The sequence below is a fragment of the Chrysemys picta genome, chromosome 5 (genome assembly GCF_011386835.1).
Source record: "Chrysemys picta bellii isolate R12L10 chromosome 5, ASM1138683v2, whole genome shotgun sequence".
NCBI lineage: Eukaryota > Metazoa > Chordata > Testudines > Emydidae > Chrysemys > Chrysemys picta.
Window position 1 is genome coordinate 37,448,525 of NC_088795.1, and position 21,525 is coordinate 37,470,049.

The 21,525-nt window shown below is 40.3% G+C and overlaps 1 protein-coding gene across 4 annotated transcripts in view; it reads right to left on the reverse strand.

The window, feature by feature from the left end:
- Nucleotides 1–21,525, reverse strand: part of ARSJ (arylsulfatase family member J) — a 118,550-nt gene that overhangs the window by 11,682 nt on the left and 85,343 nt on the right. For all 4 annotated transcript variants that reach the window (XR_508933.4, XR_006172649.2, XR_010601303.1 and 1 more), the window contains one exon: nucleotides 14,922–15,028. The gene's annotated coding sequence lies outside the window, so the exon portion shown is untranslated. The remainder of the gene's footprint in view (nucleotides 1–14,921; nucleotides 15,029–21,525) is intronic.

A 21,525-nucleotide genomic window follows, 5' to 3' on the forward strand; every position in this document is an offset into this window, starting at 1 on the left:
GAGAGGGTAACCTTTATGGAAAGTATTTGTAAACAAGTGTCATAGATGGAGGTATAGCTAATTAGCAATCATGTTTGTCTGTTGGTTGAAAATCAGCTTAAATCATTGAGGGCCAGATTCTGTCAGCCCTGAACCATACTTTACTCTGAGGGTAGTCCCATTGAAATGACTGCTAAATATGAGTAAAGCTATCAGAATCTGGCCCTGAATGATACTGGGTAGGCATGTTTCTGTTGAATCTCGTTCTTCTTTCACTGTTTTTACACTGGTATGACTCCATTGATTTCAGTAGTGCTACACTGGTGTAAGTGAAATGAGAATCAAGTCCTGAGGGTAGGATACACAAGGGGGACATAGGTGCCTAATTGCCACTTTAGGCACCTAAAGTCCAAAATCTAGATCCTCAAAATCCCTGCTCAGCTGCTGCCTAACCCTGTAGGCACCAAAAGTCCCTAAATGCCTAAGTTTCCACAGGTACCTAAATTTCTATGGGTAGGCATGTGCACAGCTGCCTCATTCCTGACACCACTGAGCAGCTCAGCACATAACTCATGCCTAAGCCTCAGCAGGATTCAAAAACTAGGTGTTCTCCTCTCCGTCATCTGAGGTGCCCAGTCTGGTAGGCATGAGCAGAGACCACCTTAGAGCATGTCTACCAGAGCGGGCTCTGCACAGCCAGCAGCAGTAGTGGTGGCAGCAGCAGGTGGTAGTGGTACTCCTTATCTCAGTAGATAGGGCACTCACCTGGGATTTAGGAAGCATGGATACAAGTTCCTGCTCCTCCACCTCCTCTCCTCTCGTTTTTTTTTTTTTTTTTTTAAAGAGCTGAGCTGGCTTAGATGCCTAACTCCAGGAGAGGGTTCACAGCTGTGAATCCTGAGTGCAGGAAGGTACTTCCCTCCAACCTGGATTTAGGTACCTAAGTCACTTTGAGGGGTGGGGCTTTGTCCACCCCTCTCCTCTCAGCATTTCCTAATGGCTAACTTAGGTGGCTTCTTGCTTGGTATGCTGGCTTCAATAAATCCCTTTTAGGCACCTAATTCTCCCCATGCATTGTTTAGGGAACCCAGGCACCTAGCTCAAGGCAGAGGATTCCATTTGGCAGCAGGGCACCTAAAAGTTGCCACTGCAATGCTCAGCCTGAGTCCCCCTGTGAATCACCTCCTATGTGCCTTCTTGAGGGGAGATGTCCTAACTTTGTTATGCCTTTTTTGCAGCCAATCTTTGAAACCTGTTCCTCTGAAGATTCCTGGCTTGTATGTGTGACCTCAAAACCAGGAGCTGAAGGAAATGGTATTTGATGTTAAAGAAATGCAACTGCTTCAGTACTTAAAGGAAAACTGCACACATTGCACAGTCCAGTAGTATAAGAGTTCACAGGATAGGAAGTACTTGTCACCATAAATAACTGTGACATTTTAATTATAACTGGTATATGTAAGCTTAGAAATAGAGACAGCCATCTGGGTGAAAAATTATATCTTTTGTGACACTAGCAGTGTGAGACCCCTAGGGAAGAGACTGGAAAGCAGTTTCCAGCCTGATTTAATGATAGAAAGCCCTCTAATATGTAAAGATGACATGTTGTTCCAGAGACTAAATACAGCAGAGAGGATGGGACATCAGAAAGCTGGTTGGGACTCCTTGATCCTGGGGCAGCTGTATAGGAACCTTCACAGGAAGAAAATACCAAGTACTAAACAGCTCTTTAATCTAGCTGAGAAAGCATAACAAGAGCCAATAGCTGGAGGCTATAGCCAGACAAATTTAAATGAGAAATAAGGCACACATTTTTCACAGTGAGGATATTTAGCCACTAGAACAGACTCCCCCAGGAGGTGGTTGATTCTCTGTCTCTTGATATATTCAGGTCAAGACTGGATGCTGTGAACCTAAGAACCGCTCCAATGCCAACTGGCAAAGGGTTCACTACGCAGTGTCAGCAACTCCTAACAGGCCTAACACACAAATTTCATGGTATTTATTCATCAGTAGTGTCAACTAAAAGCTGGTGTCATGCTGGTCATTAATATCATTGTGAAATGTATGCACTGCTGATATTTAAATAATTATGTGTACTTATTAAAAAGGTGTTTAAACTATATAACAAATCAGACAAAGCATAGCTATTCACCTATTCCCGTCTCTGATTTAAAGTAAGCATTGTAAGCCCAACACAATGGGAACTACATTTGCATTCCAAGTCAACATGAGGATGTAAAGTCAACATGGGGACCAGAGAACACTCAGTGGAGAGCATTTCAAACATTTACTGACTATAACTGAAGGATGAGAAAGCCATTTTAGTATCCATTTACTGAGGAAACCCCTTGAAGAGTGTGGGGGTGTTCACGAAAACTTGGATGCTGGTTTTGACTGAAACCTGAAGCTCTGTCAGACTAAATCCTCAGGAGAAAATCTACTTTATTAAATAGGAAAGGTAACTATTAATAAGAATAGACCTAGGAATGCATTTTATGCTTTGTTTTATATGTATAGCCATTTCTGTTTCCATTTGTTATCTTTACTAACTATCTCTTAAAACTTAACTGTGATAATAAAATTATGTTTGATTCACTATAAATATATTTCAGTGCTGTAATGTTATAAATAACATGATCTTGTGGTGTCCCAGTCACACTGTGTGTGTACTGTTCCTCTGGGAACAGCAAATCTGGCAATGACTGAGTGTCCAGTGACAGGGACTGGTCACTTCAGGGGAACTCAGGTGCCAGGGTACACAAAGTATTAACCTGCAAGGCAAAGTAAGGGCTGGCAGAGCCCTAAGTAGATCGTTTGGGTGGCTAACAACCTGGGGGTGTTGGGGAGCTGATGACAAGTTAAACACAGGCAAGTCTCTCTTTCTAACAGAGGCAGGTGGTAATAGGATGACTCTCAGTCCTGGATACACCAAGAAAGTGTCAGAATGGCATAGGTGGGAGGTTTTACATACAGTTTTCTGGTTAACTAAGGTTCACACTCCAAGCAAATTAGGTTCTGAGAGATTCACAAGAGAGATGGCTGGGAACAGGCAAAGAAAGGTTACATTTTTTATTTTCTGTATTTCAGAGAAAGGAAGTAAAACAAAAGAAGTATAAGATGAGTAAGCATCATAAACACTAAAAAAGAACAACCTGATCCACCAAGAGTACTTGAGGGCAAAGACACAGCCCATAGTGAGACAGTCACACAACTCAGATTGTCTGAGATAGAGTTACAGAAGCTGGAAATAGCAGAGAAGGAAAAAGAAATGGATCTGGAGGGCAGAAAGTGGGTACACCAAAGAGCCCTGGAAACTACAAAACAGAAAGAGGCAGCAGAAATGGCTGCCCCTCAGTGAGACACATACCCAGAATAGTGGAAGCATGAGGCTAGTGAACACAAACACAAGATGCAGACTCTTAAGCAGCAATCAGTCCTCCCCAAAAGTCATCCAGATGGGAAAAACTCTGCCTTGCATGCAGACAGATGGATTTCTCTCACAACTTTTGAAAGAATTTGAAAACTCCATAAGATTACAGAAGACAAGAGGGCTCCCATACTTATCTCCAAACTCTCGGGGAGAGCATAGCAAGTATTTAATGAAATAGACATGAAGGAGGCTTTGAAATATGATGAATTTTAAAAAGCTGTGTTGCGAAACTTTCACCCCTGTGGTGTATAGGTTAAGACTCAAGAATCTCATAAAGCATAAGATGAGTCACGGAGAATGTATGCATAGGATGTGTGATTTAATGAAAAATGGACAAATGGAAAAAAGGTAGAGAATTATGACCCTTTATTTGACCTCTTTGCACAGGAACATTTCCTGAGTATATGCTCTGAGGAGATCAGAGCAGCCATTTGGGCAAAATCCCTTGGCAATATACAAGAGGAAGGGGATTTTGCTGATTCCTACATACAAACTAGAGTGTCTAGTGAGCTCTAACACCAGAGAGCAGGGCAGAAGGCTGGGTAACGGGAGGGCACGCTTTATACCTGGGAAAAGGGAGAATGGCAGGGAGTCCAGGCACCTACCACCTTAGAACCAATTCCCTCCATGTAATCATAATTACAGGCCTCTATCACGGGAGATGGCCCAAGGAAGTGTTACTCATATGGCCCCACTGAGCACATGAGAAAAGATGATCCTGAGCGGGAATCCAAATACAAACCCAGGCTGGCCCAGGTTAATGCAACACCTTAGACTCAGGACCCGAGGGGCTTCCTGAGAAGACCCTTGTGAATTTTGCAAGGACGACCCACTGGAAGTTGATAAAGAGTTTATTAAAGTTGCCAAGTTGAACAGCAAGTTACGCCACATTGGCACCCAGATTTCTCTGGTCAGAAAAGGCATGGTTAGGGAAGCTGATATGCTTGCTGGGGAAAATGTACAACTCCTTCCATTGGGACAATTTGAAACCATTTTGTGCCTTTAGCGAAATACAGTTGGAATGGGGAAATTTAAATGGCACTTTAAATGTTAGGATACCGGATAGCATTCCAGCAGACGTGTTAACTGGGGTAATGATATATTGTCTGTGTCCAAAGCTGTTAATATAATAACCTGTAGTAAAAAGGAATATGTCTTTGTCATTCCCAATCCTGCTGGAAAGGCATAACAAGTGGGGTTCCGCAGGGGTCTGTTTTGGGACCGGCTCTGTTCAATATCTTCATTAACGACTTAGATATTGGCATAGAAAGTATGCTTATTAAATTTGCAGATGATACCAAACTGGGAGGGATTGCAACTGCTTTGGAGGACAGGGTCATAATTCAAAATGATCTGGACAAATTGGAGAAATGGTCTGAGGTAAACAGGATGAAGTTTAACAAAGACAAATGCAAAGTGCTCCACTTAGGAAGGAACAATCAGTTTCACACATACAGAATGGGAAGAGACTGTCTAGGAAGGAGTACGGCAGAAAGGGATCTAGGGGCTATAGTTGACCACAAGCTAAATATAAGTCAACAGTGTGATGCTGTTGCAAAAAAAGCAAACATGATTCTGGGATGTATTAACAGGTGTGTTGTGAGCAAGACAAGAGAAGTCATTCTTTCACTCTACTCTGGTTAGGCCTCAACTGGAGTATTGTGTCCAGTTCTGGGCACCGCATTTCAAGAAAGATGTGGAGAAATTGGAGAGGGTCCAGAGTAGAGCAACAAGAATGATTAAAGGTCTTGAGAACATGACCTATGAAGGAAGGCTGAAAGAATTGGGTTTGTTTAGCTGGAAAAGAGAAGACTGAGAGGGGACATAGCAGTTTTCAGGTATCTAAAAGGGTGTCATAAGGAGGAGGGAGAAAACTTGTTCACCTTAGCCTCTAAGGATAGAACAAGAAGCAATGGGCTTAAACTGCAGCAAGGGAGGTTTAAGGTTGGACATTAGGAAAAAGTTCCTAACTGGTGGTTAAACACTGGAATAAATTGCCTAGGAAGGTTGTGGAATCTCCATCTCTGGAGATATTTAGGAGTAAGTTAGATAAATGTCTATCAGGGATGGTCTAGACAGTATTTGGTCCTGCCATGAGGGCAGGGAACTGGACTCAATGACCTCTCGAGGTCCCTTCCAGTCCTAGAATCTATAAATCTATGAATCCCAGAAGTGAACTGTGAAGATGGAAAAGCAGCTGGGGTGCAGGGATGTTTCCAGCCCCTAGTCAGCAGAGGGTGACTGTGGGTACATCTACACTGTAAACCAAACAAGCAAACCACAGCAGCAAGTCTCAGAGACCGAGTCAACTGACTGAGGCTCATAGGGCTAAAATACCTGTGTAGACCTTCTCCCTTGGGAGATCCTGGAGACTTCCTCCACAATAGGGGAACCCCAGAAGGGGAGGTGAAGCCAGCTTTGTGGAACAAATGGAGCAAAACCAGCCCGGCTTTCTATCCATCAAGAATTTCCTTCCATTCCAGCTACCCATACATCTACATTTTCCTTCCACTGGACTCATGCACAGCTAGTGACATGAGGAAAAATACTTTTCTGTAAGATGCCTGGTTCCAGCAACAGGCTCATAAAAGTAAATTTTAATTAAACATTCTATTTCACTGTTTATTCATGGAGATAATTACTTCTTACTCTATGCACTTTGAGATTGCTTGGCTGAGTGGAACAGGATGTTGTCTTCCTTTAAGGAGTTCATGATCAACAGTCAGAGAGATATTCACAACCAACAGTTCTTAACAACAACAACAACAAAAAATAGGGCCCAAAAGCTTCTGGCTTGTAACAAAATATCAGTTTGGCCCAAGTCCTGTTCTGCTCACTTCAACCCTATATTCATGGATTTATGGAGGCAATATATATGAATCACAAAAAACTGATCATGAAATATTAGCTATGCCGGGATTTATGGTCCATACTATCTCTTTGCTACAGGGTTAACTGCCAACACTTGTGAGATTTTCTTGCATTGAAGACAATTAGCCATGCATAATGAAAGCATTAGATTCTTGCTATTTTGGAACCTTTCCAAACCTTTACCACGGTTGGCCTTGGAGGCCTATAAAGCCCCCCAGCCACAAGCTTCTGGATGTTTGGGATCCTGCAAATGTCAAAGTCAAGTGTGATCTCAATTTATAATAAAAAAAAAGAGAGTGTCTGGCTCTTTTAATGATTTCAGGAGCCTTTAATAGAAACTGATTGCTGTGGCTAAAAGCTTCTCACAGTGATCAATCCTACAATAAAATGGCTTATTTATGTCACCACAACAGCCACCCAGGACTGGCATGTGTGACCTGCAAACCCCATGACTGTGAATCCCCCTCCCCCTTTTTTGGGGGGGGGCGAGGGAGGGGAGGAAAGGGTGGGTTGATTTGCATCTGAGGGGAAAAATGCCATGCCCAAACCCCTGTCTTATTTAGAGAATTGTCACTTGAAAACATTTTCAAATGTTGCCAGTTTGCATGAGCCCCTGGCCCTCTTCTCTTGCAGAAGAGGAGGCTGGTGATGGTCTGAAGAGCTTCACTTTGTATTTAAAATGACCCTTTCAGTTCTGGAATATTCCCCAAATTAAAATCTCAGTGGTCTTCTCTAAAATTACTAAGGCTGACCTATGTCCTCATTTAGAGTACCTAACAAACCAATATAAATATGGCCCCCAGACATTGCAAGTGAAAAGGAGCAACTAATAAGGGAGAGTTGGAGAGCATTTAGAGAGGATATGTGAAAGTCTTTCTTTCTAGGTACAGTTTTGTGTTCAATACCATAATGGCCAGCACTGAGTCAGGATCCACAGGTCCTGAACTCTGGTCCACAGGGCTCTTAGGAGCCACCTTGTCACCTGATAACCATCACCAGAAATAGAAGCTAATCTCTGACAAAGGACTCCAATCCTGAGATCTGACGTGAAACTCTGGGGATCCTTACTGGTTCCCTGCTGTATTTAGACAGAGCACAAGAACAATAAGTTGTCCATGCAACTGGGTTCTCCCTGCTTAGGACTTCTGCCCTTGTGCTACCTGCTCCTACTTCCTGACTCTGGTCTCCTAGTAACCTTATCCTGCCTGCCTCCTGACACCTAACTCTTGGTTTGCCCTTTGGCCTGTGACTCTGACCTCCTGGTGACCTGACCCAGCATGGCTCCCAACTCCGGCTCCCATCACTGGGTTAGACTGCCCATATCCCAGTTGTGACACACTGCAACAGTGGTTGTGACCTGCAATGAATTTTCTTTGCTGCCTGGAACCAGAAGAGACTCCTTCTGAATGAAGTATAAGTTGGTGGCTGTACTGGAAGAAAAGATTCATGATTTGGAAGGACAAATACTGAAAAGTATTGACTGTACTCCAGAGAAAAGAAGGGTATGCTGTCTGCCAGCTGCTAACATACGGGATGTGGACCTGAGGCTGAAGAGGACCCTAATGGGAGTGGGAAAAAGTCCACTGATTGTCTTTCATGTGGGAACAAATGATACGGCTACATTCTCGCTGGAACATATCAAGGAAGACTATGCCAGGCTGGGAAAGACACTCAAGGAAATCGAGGCTCAGGTGATCTTCAGTGGGATTCTGCCTGTTCCTAGAGAATGGCAACAAAGGTGTGACAAGATTATGGCGATCAACAGATGGCTCAGGCAGTGGTGCTATAAAGAGGGCTTTGGGAAGTATAGCCACTGGGAGGCATTCATGGACAGAGGACTGTTCTCTCGGGATGGACTTCACCTGAGTATGGAGGGAAATAGACTTCTAGGATGGAGGTTGGCACAACTGATTAAGAGAGCTTTAAACTAGGAATTTGCGGGAGATGTCCAGGTAATCTCCATGCGGAAACCAGAGAGGAGGAATGCCATCAAAGGCATAGCCATCAAAGGCAAGAGGACCAAATGACATTCTACATGGCTGGAGGAAGAAGAGGATAGGCTGGCTGTGACCACCAAAGAGAAAAGGATCGGAAGGAATGCTACAGCTAGATGTATCCAATCATCATCAGGTTCTCATTGTGGAAACTGACTGAAATGTCTCTGAAGACCCAAATGGTCACTGACAATTTGAAAGCAAATGACCTTGAGTTCTGATGGATCAATGTTCTAACAAATAAACCAAAGTCTTTCAAACCATTCTGCAAGAGTATACTTTGCTAGATTGTTAATTGCCATTTAGCAGAATATGCAAATGACTAAGGTGAGTAGCAAAGATCTTTAGTCACTTTGATGAAATCAAATCAGCCAGATTTTTGTGGATGCCAGTACTGTAAAACCAAGGGTCTGATCCAAAGCCCCCTGAAGTCAAATGGAGATTTTCCAATTGGTTCCATGGGCTTTGGGTCAAGCCCTTAAGGGGGCTATCATAAATGCAGAAAGAACTGCCTTTTTGGGATGAATATAATGGTGCTGATCCTCTGACTGAATAGCATCTTACAAATGTAGGTTTACTTGGTCCTGCCTCACCACAAGGGGCTGGACCTAATGGCTTCTCGAGGTCCTTTCCAGTCTGAGAGCCATGGGATGAGCTTCAACAAGAGCTATAAAAGACTGTTTACCATGTTCTCAAATGCAGGGTGAGCTGAAAAGTGCTGCATATGGCACTTGCTCCACACTTGTCTTTCAGCTTTTTAAATAAATACTGCACAATAATTAAAAAACGCTCAAGTGTTCCCCACTGTGACTTAAGCTTCTCTTTCCTTTTTCCTCCTCTGTCACCTTTCTTTAAACAATGGTTTGAAATACTTTCCTTGCCATCTACCTGCCTCTGTTCCTGTCTCACTCACTGATGACTGTCTGTGCTAGTTCTCTCTCACCTTGGGCTTACTTCTCCACCAGTCAGAGCAGGATCACAAGGCTGTAAATTTGGTCTGAACTTGATGTTTTATTTCAGTGATTCTGCTGGATCCCCTTCTTTCAAACCTTTGCATTTCCTCCCACCTCAGAGGCTCCAATTTCAGTATTTTCTTTACAGTAGCTTCTAGTTGTGGCTATCCAAATGGACATATTTTTCATCATAAATAAACCCTTCACACAAAGGGTGTTTCCACAATAAGAACCTGATGATGATTGGATACACAAAGAGCAACAATGAGACTAGTAGGGGAGCATTCAGTGTGCTTTAGTGGTAGCATGAGGATGAGGAAGGAAGCAAGGTTTGTAAGTTGCATGAGAGATGCTCTAGGCAGAGGGAGCAAATAAAGTAACTGAAATAAGCAGCTCGTTTAGGAAAAACAAGCATAAATATAAATACATATAAATACTTAAAATACAAAGAATAAAGAATAAAGCTACTAGAACCTGTGCATTCTCTTTGCTGTTATGATACTGCAGTGGTCATTTTAGCAAATAGGGTCACTGAAGGAAAAATATCTGTATTTAAAATGTGTTATCACCATCTACATAAACAGGCATATAATTCTCCACCATTGAACTTTGTTCATAAAGTGCCAGCAGTGAATTATATACTAGAGAGTCCTAATTACCAACACCAGGGAGTTATATTATACATCTGCCTTAGAGTAGCTTTTTGGGGCAGAGAGGCCACAATAGATTAGTACATGAATTAATTCTCTTGAAGCTGTGGACTTAAAACTCAACTGCACAGCCTTCAGAATCTATGTCTATGTAGTCCACACATTCAGAAAATGTCATGACAAATTATAATGCCTTAAAAAAGAAACCAACAAACAAAAAACACTAGCAAGGGAAACTGAATACTGAAACTGAAATAAAAATCATGTTAGCAACTTTGATTTACACACAATGAAATCTGACTTTCTTTTGCAATGACTGAACCCTCAATAGATTCATTTCATGCAATGAAATGGAGTCAAAGTTCTTATAACCCCAGAACTCAGCCCTATAGTGCTGAGGTCAGAGATGAGTAACAAAGGATATCTAAACACAGACTATCTAAAAATTTGGCATGTTGAATGTACATTTTTCCATGAAGTCTGTCTCCTGCAGGCTACATGTAATTTGTTTGCAATGATTCTGTAAAGTTGTCAGGGATATTTTGAGTTATTTTGCTCAACCAGGTCTTAGGTTGAAAGTTGGAGTTAATGTTTTCTAGGCTGGGAAATCCTTTCAATTTTCATTTCTCCAGGATAATCCTATGCTGGTATATGCTATTTCCTGATTAGTTGTGTTAGGAGATCCTTTTTCTTCATAGCTGTATCTTTTGTTTAGTTTAGGCAAAGATAATCTTTAGGCCATTTTATGGGCCTGTGGAGCTTGCAGATATTTTGTTACTTATATTTCATAATGAATATTTTTATGTACATTTCCTGGAAATGTTTTTTCAATATGTTTTGAGTTTGTCTCAAGCCTTGTCTACATTATCGTGGTAAATTGACCTAAATTACACTACTCCAGTTACGTGAACAATGTAGCTGGGGTCGATGTAGCTTAGGTTGACTTACTGCGGTGTCTACGCCACACTGCGTCAATGGGAGATGCTCTCCTGTTGACTTTACCTTACTCCTCTTGTTCCAGTAGAGTATCAGAGTTGACTAGAGAGCTCTCTGCGGTCAATTTAGTGGGTCTTCACTAGGCCCACTACATTGACCCCTGCTGCATCGATCACAGCAGCGTTGATCCCCAGTAAGTGTAGAGATGGCCTCAATGTCTGGGCAAGGCACAACATTTTGGATTATGTTGTGTGACCAAGTTCCTCCTCTATCTTGGTGGGTCCTGCACTTATTGGCGAATTTTCTTGCCTCAGAGATTCACCATGTGGGTTGGGGAACAGCCCAGAGACCTTCCCCTCTGGAAGAACCCACCATCCAGGTCAATTGGGAGGTTTGGGGGGAACCCGGGCCCGCCCTCTACTCCGGGTTCCAGCCCAGGGCCCTGTGGACTGCAGCTGTCTATAGTGCCTCCTGTAACAGCTGCATGACAGCTACAACTCCCTGGGCTACTTCCCATGGCCTCCTCCAAACACCTTCCTTATTCTCACCACAGGACCTTCCTCCTGGTGTCTGATAACGCTTGTGTTCCTCAGTCCTCCAGCAGCACACTCTCAGCTCCTTGCACCTCTTGCTCCCAGCATCTCACACTCGCACCACAAACTGAAGTGAGCCCCTTTTAAAACGCAGGTGCCCTGATTAGCCTGCCTTAATTGATTCTAGCAGCTTCTTCTTAATTGGCTCCAGGTGTCCTAATTAGCCTGCCTGCCTTAACTGGTTCTAGCAGGTTCCTGATTACTCCAGTGCAGCCCCTTCTCTGGTCACTCAGGGAACAGAAAACTAGTCATCCAGTGACCAGTATATTTGCCCTCTACCAGACTCCTGTACCCCACTGGTCTGGGTCTGTCACAGTTGCCATTTTAATTTAAGACATTATCTTTTTTGTCTTCGAAAATATACCAGTGTTGCAACATTCTGCAACTGGTACTACATAAGGCTGGGTTGCAGGCTCTAGCCCTAGTCCATTTAGAGCCCAAGTGGTGCTGACTGTTTACATTACTGGGGTTGTGCAATGATTTTTTCTGTATTATATCACAGTTGGCAAAGTCAAACAAATTATTCCGTTTCCCCCCAGTTAAGATTTAGCCTTAGAGTTAGTAGAAAAATAGAGGAGGGCGAATATTGCAAACATTTTTTAGAATATTTCCCCATATGGTTTTTCAAATCAAAATTTGAAATTTAACATTTAGACTAGCTTTATAGTTAGATGAAAAGAGAGAATTTTTTTTATAAAAATGTTTACAACATTTCCCAGCTCGGTTCATCAAAATTTCAAATTTCACTGAAATTTTGAAATTAGAAAAATTCATAGTTTTCATATTGCATTTCCTCTCATTTCTCAAAGTCATCATTATGTCCCCAAATTGTATTATTACAATTTACTGGCATAATAAGTGTTAAATCATAAAACTGATATTAGACTTATGCTGCAAAAAGGAAAATTTTTGTTTACCTCATTTTCTTTTCATAGGATTATTATTCCTTCGAATCTATCAGACAGGTTCAACTATTCTCTTAAAATATTGGGGACAGCAGGAAACTTGTCAGTCAAAGTTGCCTCTCATAACTCTTGGTTTTTATATATAATTCTGGAAACATGATCTTACAATTAAAACATTAACTTCATATAAAATGTGTATAAATTAAACTCTTCATAACATTACGTTGCTGTTCAATTTTTTCCCCACCTTATAGTGTTCTAGAAAATGTACACTTTCTAATCAAGATTAAAGGATGATGCAGGGAATTGGATTTAAGAATTGACTAACAAATGCCATTTCCTTTGAGGGGCTGAACTTTGAAGAGATACTTTCTCCCAAAACATCCTTTCTCTTGACCACAATTTTGATGATTGCATAGTACTTCCTGTGAAAATGACACAGTTTTTCACAGGATGTAGACATCTGTTGACCATAGGGATTGCAGAGTGACTGACATTATTATCTGTTTGGTGACCGTATTATGAATTCCTTTCAGCTTGCTTTAACTATCAGATCATTTAGGTATGGATAAATGTGAGCTTCCTGAAATCTCAGTGAAACTATTGCTGATGAAATAGTTAGGCCAAATCCTGCAGTCTTGAATTCTTTCCTTGACAAGACTCTTCTTGAAGTTTTGGGGAATTTTATTCTAGTAAGGACTGAATAAAGATTAAACCTTTAAGAATACTCTTGGCGTTGGCCAAAGTGTAGGGATTTTGTATTGATAATGTTGCTCTCTATATGAAGATTTCAGTATTTGGTGATTCCCAAATCTTGATGTAGAAAGTAGCAGTGCATTGATGCATGTGACTTTTGTCTTTGCAAAGAAATTTATATATGCAAAAGAACATGTAGTAATTTTGGAAAATCATATTACAGCTTCCACATAATACAATGAAAAAAGATAGGATTTTCTTTTCCCTTTCTAAAAGACACACACTGTAACAGGTTTCAGAGTAGCAGGCATGTTAGTCTGTATCCGCAAAAAGAACAGGAGTACTTGTGGCACCTTAGAGACTAACAAATTTATTTGAGCATAAGCTTTCAGGGGCGACAGCCTACTTCATCGGATGCATATAGTGGAAAATACAGTAGGAAGATATATATAGAGAAAAAAAACTGTTTGTAGTGGTAATGAAAATGGTCCATTTCCAGCAACGAGTTTTTTCATGAAGTTGATGGATTTCCACTCCATACGGCTAAATTCAGTGCCTTGCATAATGACAGGTTTCAGAGTAGCAGCCGTGTTAGTCTGTATCCACAATGACCCAATGATGAATGAATTTCCCCAGTGATTGGAGATATGTTTAAATGTAGGATTTGCTAATTATGGTGAATTTCCTCAACTGTTTAAGATCTAATACAGTAACTCCTCACTTAACGTTGTAGTTACGTTCCTGAAAAATGCGACTTTAAGCGAAATGATGTTAAGTGAATCCAATTTCCCCATAAGAATTAATGTAAATGAGGGGGTTAGGTTCCAGGGAAATTTTTTTCACCAATCAAAAGATTATTATATTCACAATCATCATCACTGTGTACCAGTATTAAATTGTTTGTTTAAAACTTATACTGTGTGTGTGTGTGTGTGTGTGTGTGTGTGTGTACACACACACACACACACACAGTATAAGTTTTAAACAAACAATTTAATACTGGTGCACAGTGATGATGATTGTGAAGCTTGGTTGAAGTGGAGGAGTCAGAGGGTGGGATATTTCCCTTACTGCTAATTGATGAATTAGCAATTGGCTGAGCCCTCAAGGGTTAACTCTCTCACTACAAGGCAGCAGGAATGGAGGGAGATATGCACATTTCACCTTTAAGTACACTGCCTTATTAATTAGATCAGCTTGCTGAGACCGCAGCTGCTGCAAGCTCCCTATCTCCTGAGCCCTGGTGTGTTCCCCCCGCTCTATGGAAGATGGGATAAGTGGGGTGCAGGAGGAGGGGGGAGGGGGACACCCTAATATTAGCCCCCCTCTTCTTTCCCTTCCCCCCTCCGCACAGCAAGCAGGAGGCTCGGGGAGCAGCTCCAAAGCAGAGGGCAGGAGCAGCACATGGCAGTGGGGGGAGGGACACAGCTGAACTGCAGGCAGCTGCTGCACAGTGAACTTAGGGGAGCGGGGAGCTATAGGGGGAGCTGATAGGGGGCTGCCGGTCCACCCTGGTTCCAAGCCCCCACTAACTAGCTGCAACGGGCTGCTCTTCCTGCAAGCAGCAGACAAAGCAGGCGGCTGCCAAAAGATGTTAGAAGGGAGCATTGCTCAACTTTAAAGGAGCATGTTCCCTAATTGATCAGCAACATAACAATGAAACAACATTAATCAGGATGACTTTAAGTGAGGAGTTACTGTACTATTTGTATTCCTCCACCATCCACTCTGCGTGAGATCTACATATAAGGAAGAGTATATTAGGCCTCAATATTTCTTTGGTTCAGAGACTATTTCTGTGGTTCCTTTGTTTAAAAGATGATATACCACTGTTTTGATAGTTAATATTGGAGATTTGTGTGCACTGCCATTTCCATAACAGAACCATCTCATCACTTCTAATGTACCCACCTGTTGCTGGTTCTTCATAGACATCCCATAGGAGCAATTAAAAATCTTTCCTCTTAAAGTCTGTGGCAAGATGTATCTAGCAGAACCTGAGTCTCTTCTTTGTTATTCTGGTGATAGGGAGAAACATGAAAAGAATTAAGATAGTAAAGTAACTTTCTTAAATAACAGTAGCAAAATGGTAGCTTTCTCAGCTGTCTCTGACACAAACTTCCCTAATGTTTCTCCAAATACTTTATTCTCCCCTGCATATTTTGCTGATGCTAGCAGATGCTTAGCTTGTGTCAGCTCTCCAGGGCTGTAGCCATAAATGTCTTCCTTGAAACTGCATCTAATGCCATTGCCCTCAGAGCAAAATTTAATGAATTCACAGAGGAATAAAAAAAAAAACAAAACAAATGAGGCTGCTAACAAAAATAAATGTAAGTTAGAGGTTACTTTTTATCCTTGTGTGAATTCATAGGTTTCTGTAACCCTTGAAAGGGTTTCACTCTTTAAAAGTGATTCCTAAGTGGACTTTTTGAACTTGCATCTGACAAAGTGCGTATTCACCCACGAAAACTTATGCTCCAATACGTCTGTTAGTCTATAAGGTGCCACTGGACTCTGTCGCTTTTTGAACTTCATGGACAATGCCTATAACATTAAATTAGGGGTGGTAAAGTAGGGGAGGAGGACAATGGGGAGGGACAGGAGAAGAATATATGTAAAATAGCTATTTTATTTGATCAGGTGCCACTAAGAGGATGTGTGAGCAAAAAATAAAATAACCTTCCATAAAGTTGGAGGAGAGTGGAAACCAAGAGATTTGAACCCAAAGAAATCTAAATGGATTGTGTCTTGTGAGTAAATGTTATTTCTTGCTGAAGCTAAAGAGTTAAGTGTTGCAGTGCTTGAGATTTTTTTTCAGTCTCACAATATTTGTCATTTTTCTTAAAGCCTTAGCTCCTGGAGTCATGTGATTACATGAAAATATTGGCTTTTACTTTATTTTTTTAAGTAAGTTTCTATTAGCTCTCATGGCTTTGGAGAAAAGCTTGAAAATGTGAATCTAAAGACTCAAAAACCAGAAGGCAAGTAAAAAGCCAATATATATTATGTTATAAAAATCTCAATTTCTGAGTCAATCTCATGTTTTTTGGGGGGGCCTGCCTCAAAAATATCTGAGTGTTGTACATATTGTTTTATGTGGTAATTCAGATGAATTATGCTTTTATAAGAATATGCTGATAGAGTATTTAGTGGAAAGATTTTGTATGAGTTAGATTATTTTGTTATTTTAAAAAAGTATAATGGGAACTTACTATTTCTGAAGAAGTGATTGAAATCATATTAAGGGAAGTGGACCTGGGGGAAAAATGTTAAGAACTTACACACTATGCATTATTTTTTCAGTGATGCAGGTTGATTTGGAAATCAATAATAAAGGGGAAAAAGAGTTGTATTAGATTGGAGTAATTTGTATAAATATATCGTTTTAATAGATTATAAATCTCAGATCCTTATCTGATGTAAATCAGCCTAGCTTCATTGTTTTAAATGGACCTTAAATTGACCTAAATGGAGCTAATACCAGTTTACCCCAGCTAGGGGTCTGTTCCTAAACATATAGGAATTTGATTTATTGAAATTCTGAACTTACACTTATGGTCACTGATGTCTGGGGCTGGCTTGCTTTGTCTTTTTAAAACACATACAGGGAGGGGAAAAATACAACAGAGGAGAAGCACCAACAAAGGGTATATTTCATACTCCTAGAGCCACTGGGGCCAGGAGTCTCATTAGGCAGAGATCAGCAATACAATACCTCCAGGCAGATAGACTGATCTACTTCAGAGGCAATTGGTGGACAATGTATTGCTCCAACATTGACTCCATGTGGGAGGAATGTTGGGCACATAGCCTTGATTTTATATTACTTATTTGGATCTTTTTCCAAATAGAGTGCAGACTATACACAAAGAAACTCACTGTCACAAGTGGAATTTTGATGATTGTATTTATATCTATGTTTATGTTAATGTTAACCTGAAACTTACAAATTAGTTTGGCCAGTTGCTCACATGCCCTGTCTCTGTTTGTAAGCATAAATTCATTTGCTTTTATTGTTAGTTTGCTCCCTTCAGGGGAAGGGAACATTTCTCCTTGCTAACCTTAGAGGAACTATAATCCTGGACTGGGGAAAACAAAGTGGTAAAATTTCAGCAGACTGTTAGAATTGGAGGATTAGATCAATGCTACAGAATGTACATTGCTACCACAGCTTCACATGGTAATTCCTCCAACTGCTATCCAGATCTTTTTAACTGAGCTGTTGCCTAGGAAGAAAAGGTTTCCCTCTGCATGGATAACAATGTAATACTCCCAAGTGGGTCTATCGGAAAAGGCAGCAGTAGAAAATGAATCTGTAGCACACAGGCTTTAAAGTTCTGTTTCTTGATCCCTTCACAGAGGGTGGGGGCTTCTATAATTGTACCAAAGGGCTGCAGGATTTCATCCTATGTGTCCCACCCAAAACATGGACCTACAATAGCATCATTCTAGTGATGCTGTTTTCAATATTCCCAATAGGAATTGTGCTTGTTACTGCAATGTTTAACATCACATGGTGAATGTATGTTTTAAAATTATTCAAATTGCATCAATGTATGAAATAGGCATATTATATATAATTCACTGGTTATTTGTTTTAATAAATGTGTGCAACTGGGCTTATCATCACCAAAGGAAATGAAAACAGCATTTTCTGCAATTATTTGTATGGAATGTATCCATACAAGAGGGAATATCGCACAGCTGGTATGAGCAGAGTAATTACAAAAAGAAAAAAATGCAGCTTTACTATACATTCTGTGAGATCCCTCTGGAAATCTTAGGAAACAGGGTATTGCAATGCAGATTTCCAGGACTTCCTGAAGAATTTCACAGTTTCATGAATCCTTACCTGAAGAAATTTTACTTTTCAACAGTTTTCACTACAATACAATTACTTTTGACAGCCCCTGTGTCCCGCCTTGATTCTAACAAGTTTAATGTTTGCATTACAAATCACTTTCCACATGAGAATATGGTTCTTGGTAAATAGCTGAAAGCTACCACTGCAGTATTTATTTTGTAGCAGTCTTTGTCCTCAGAGAAAATGATAAGCTTGAAATACCATTTTCTCTTCACTGACTGAAATGTTGAACAACATAGTAGTAAGTACTTAATTGGCTTTTGCTGTAAGGTATTAGAAACCTGGAGGAAATAAATGCACAGACTTCCTCAATTTTAAAAATATGAGATACAGAACTGAGTTTTGATTCAAACAGATTCTCTGTGGTGGTGGTTGAATAATAACAAATTTGTGAGACTAATAATGAATACATTATTTGAATCTGATTTGCTGATGTCATGGAGTGACATTATTTGTGAATTGCAGATATTTGTACAACTAAGTATTTTTGAAGTTATATGTGAATCTCAAAGTTTCACCAGTTTGTCCTGGAAATGGGTTATTCATTGTTATTGTTCATCTTTTTTCATTAGAAAGGGTCAGCCATCTGAGCAGGCAGCCAAAACAATCTAATACAAACAGCCAGGCATCACAAACTGCAAATAGTGAGCATTTGCAGTGAACAGTTTTTGAACCACCTTTAATCTGAAAATTATTTAGTGAATACTTACGACTAACCAATATTTTATGACTAACTGGCAGAAAGCAGGAATGATTCACAAATAATTCACAAAACACAAAGACCTAAACTTATCAAAGTTCTGGTTAGAAAAATATTATGAAAACAACTTCAATATCTGTACAGACGTATACACAAAGATACATACACTGTGTACTAAATAAATATGCAGCAAAATATGATTATTAAAAATCACTAGGACTGTCAATTAATCGCAGTTAACTCACGTGATTAACTCAAAAAAATTAAACACAATTAAAAAAATCAATTGCAGTTTTAATAGCACTGTTAAACAATAGAATACCAATTGAAATTTATTAAACATTTTTGGATGTTTTTCTACAGGCAGAGCTTCAGAGTCTCAATGTGTGGATGAGAGGATGGTGTAGAGAGGAGGGGTTTAGATTTATTAGGAACTGGGAAAACTTTTGGGATGGGGGAGCCTATACAGGAGAGATGGGCTCCACCTAAACCAAAGTGGAACCAGACTGCTGGCACTTAACATTAAAAAGGTTGCAGAGCAGTTTTTAAACTAAGAGATGGGGGAAAGCCGACTGCTGCAGAGGAGCACGTGGATCGGACAGGTCTATTGATAGAGATTCTCCAGGTTTTAGTCAGGAGGAGAGGATGGAAGAGGATAATCTAAGGGCCAGATCAGACAAGAAACAGTCACATAAAAAAAGAATCGGACACATGAGAAAAGGAAGACAAATAAACAGTAACAATTTTTTAAAGTGCTTGAATATAAATGCTAGAAGTCTAAATAATAAGATGGGTGAACTAGAGTGCTTCGTGATAAAGGAGGATATTGATATAATAGGCATCACAGAAACCTGGTGGACTGAGGACAATCAATGGGACACAATCATTCCGGGGTACAAAATATATCGGAAGGACAGAACGGGGGGTGGGGGGAGTGGCAATATATGTGAAAGAAAATGTAGAATCAAATGAAGTAAAAATCTTAAATGAATCCACATGTTCCATAGAATCTCTATGAATAGTAATTTCATGCTCTAATAAGAATATAACATTAGGGATCTATTATCGACCACCTGACCAGGACAGTAATAGTGACGATGAAATGCTAAGGGAAATTAGAGAGGCTATCAAATTTAAGAACTCAATAATAGTGGGGGATTTCAATTATCCCCATATTGACTGGGAACATGTCACCTCAGGACGAAATGCAGAGACAAAATTTCTCGATACTTTAAATGACTGCTTCTTGGAGCAGCTGGTACGGGAACCCACAAGGGGAGAGGCAATTCTCAATTTAGTCCTGAGTGGAACACAGGAGCTGGTCCAAGAGGTAATTATAACAGGACCGCTTGGAAATAGTGACCATAATATAATAACATTTAACATCCCTGTGGTGGGAAGAACACCTCAACAGCCCAACACTGTGGCATTTAATTTCAGAAAGGGGAACTATGCAAAAATGAGGGGGTTAGTTAAACAGAAATTAAAAGGTACAGTGACTAAAGTGAAATCCCTGTAAGCTGCATGGACACTCTTCATAGACACCATAATAGAGGCCCAGCTTAAACGTATACCCCAAATTAAAAAACACAGTAAAAGAACTAAAAAAGAGCCACTGTGGCTTAACAACCATGTAAAAGAAGCAGTGAGAGATAAAAAGGCATCTTTTAAAAAGTGGAAGTCAAATCCTAGTGAGGTAAATAGAAAGGAACATAAACATTGCCTAATTAAGTGTAAAAATGTAATAAGAAAAGCCAAAGAGGAGTTTGAAGAATGGCTAGCCAAAAACTCAAAAGGTAATAACAAAATGTTTCTTAAGTACATCAGAAGCAGAAAGCCTGCTAAACAACCAGTGGGACCCCTGGACGATCGAGATACAAAAGGAGCGCTTAAAGACAATAAAGTCATTGCGGAGAAACTAAATGAATTCTTTGCTTCAGTCTTCACGGCTGAGGATGTTAGGGAGATTCCCAAACCTGAGCCGGCTTTTGTAGGTGAGAAATCAAAGGAATTGTCACAGATTGTGGTGTCACTAGAGGAGATTTTGGAATTAATTGATAACAGTAACAAGTCACCAGGACCAGATGGCATTCACCCAAGAGTTCTGAAAGAACTCAAATGTGAAGTTGCGGAACTATTAACTATGGTTTCTAACCTGTCCTTTAAATTGGCATCTGTACCCAATGACTGGAAGATAACTAATGTAACACCAATATTTAAAAAGGGCTCTAGAGGTGATCCCAGCAATTACAGACCGGTAAGTCTAAAGTCAGTACCGGGCAAATTAGTTGAAACAATAGTAAAGAATAAAATTGTCAGACACATAGAAGAACATAAATTGTTCAGCAAAAGTCAACATGGTTTCTGTAAAGGGAAATCATGTCTTATTAATCTATTAGAGTTCTTTGAAGGGGTCAACAAACATGTGGACAAGGGGGATCCAGTGGACATAGTGTACTTAGATTTCCAGAAAGCCTTTGACAAGGTCCCTCACCAAAGGCTCTTACGTAAATTAAGATGTCATGGGATTAGAGGCAAGGTCCTTTTATGGATTGAGAACTTGTTAAAAGACAGGGAACAAAGGGTAGGAATAAATGGTAAATTCTCAGAATGGAGAGGGGTAACAAGTGGTGTCCCCCAAGGGTCAGTCCTAGGACTAATCCTATTCAATTTATTCATAAATGATCTGGAGAAAGAGGTAAAAAATGAGGTGGCAAAGTTTGCAGATGATACTAAACTGCTCAAGATAGTTAAGACCAAAGCAGACTGTGAAGAACTTCAAAAAGATCTCACAAAACTAAGTGATTGGGCAACAAAATGGCAAATGAAATTTAATGTGGATAAATGTAAAGTAATGCATATTGGAAGACATAACCCCAACTATACATACAATATGATGGGGGCTAATTTAGCTACAACGAGTCAGGAAAAAGATCTTGGTGTCATCGTGG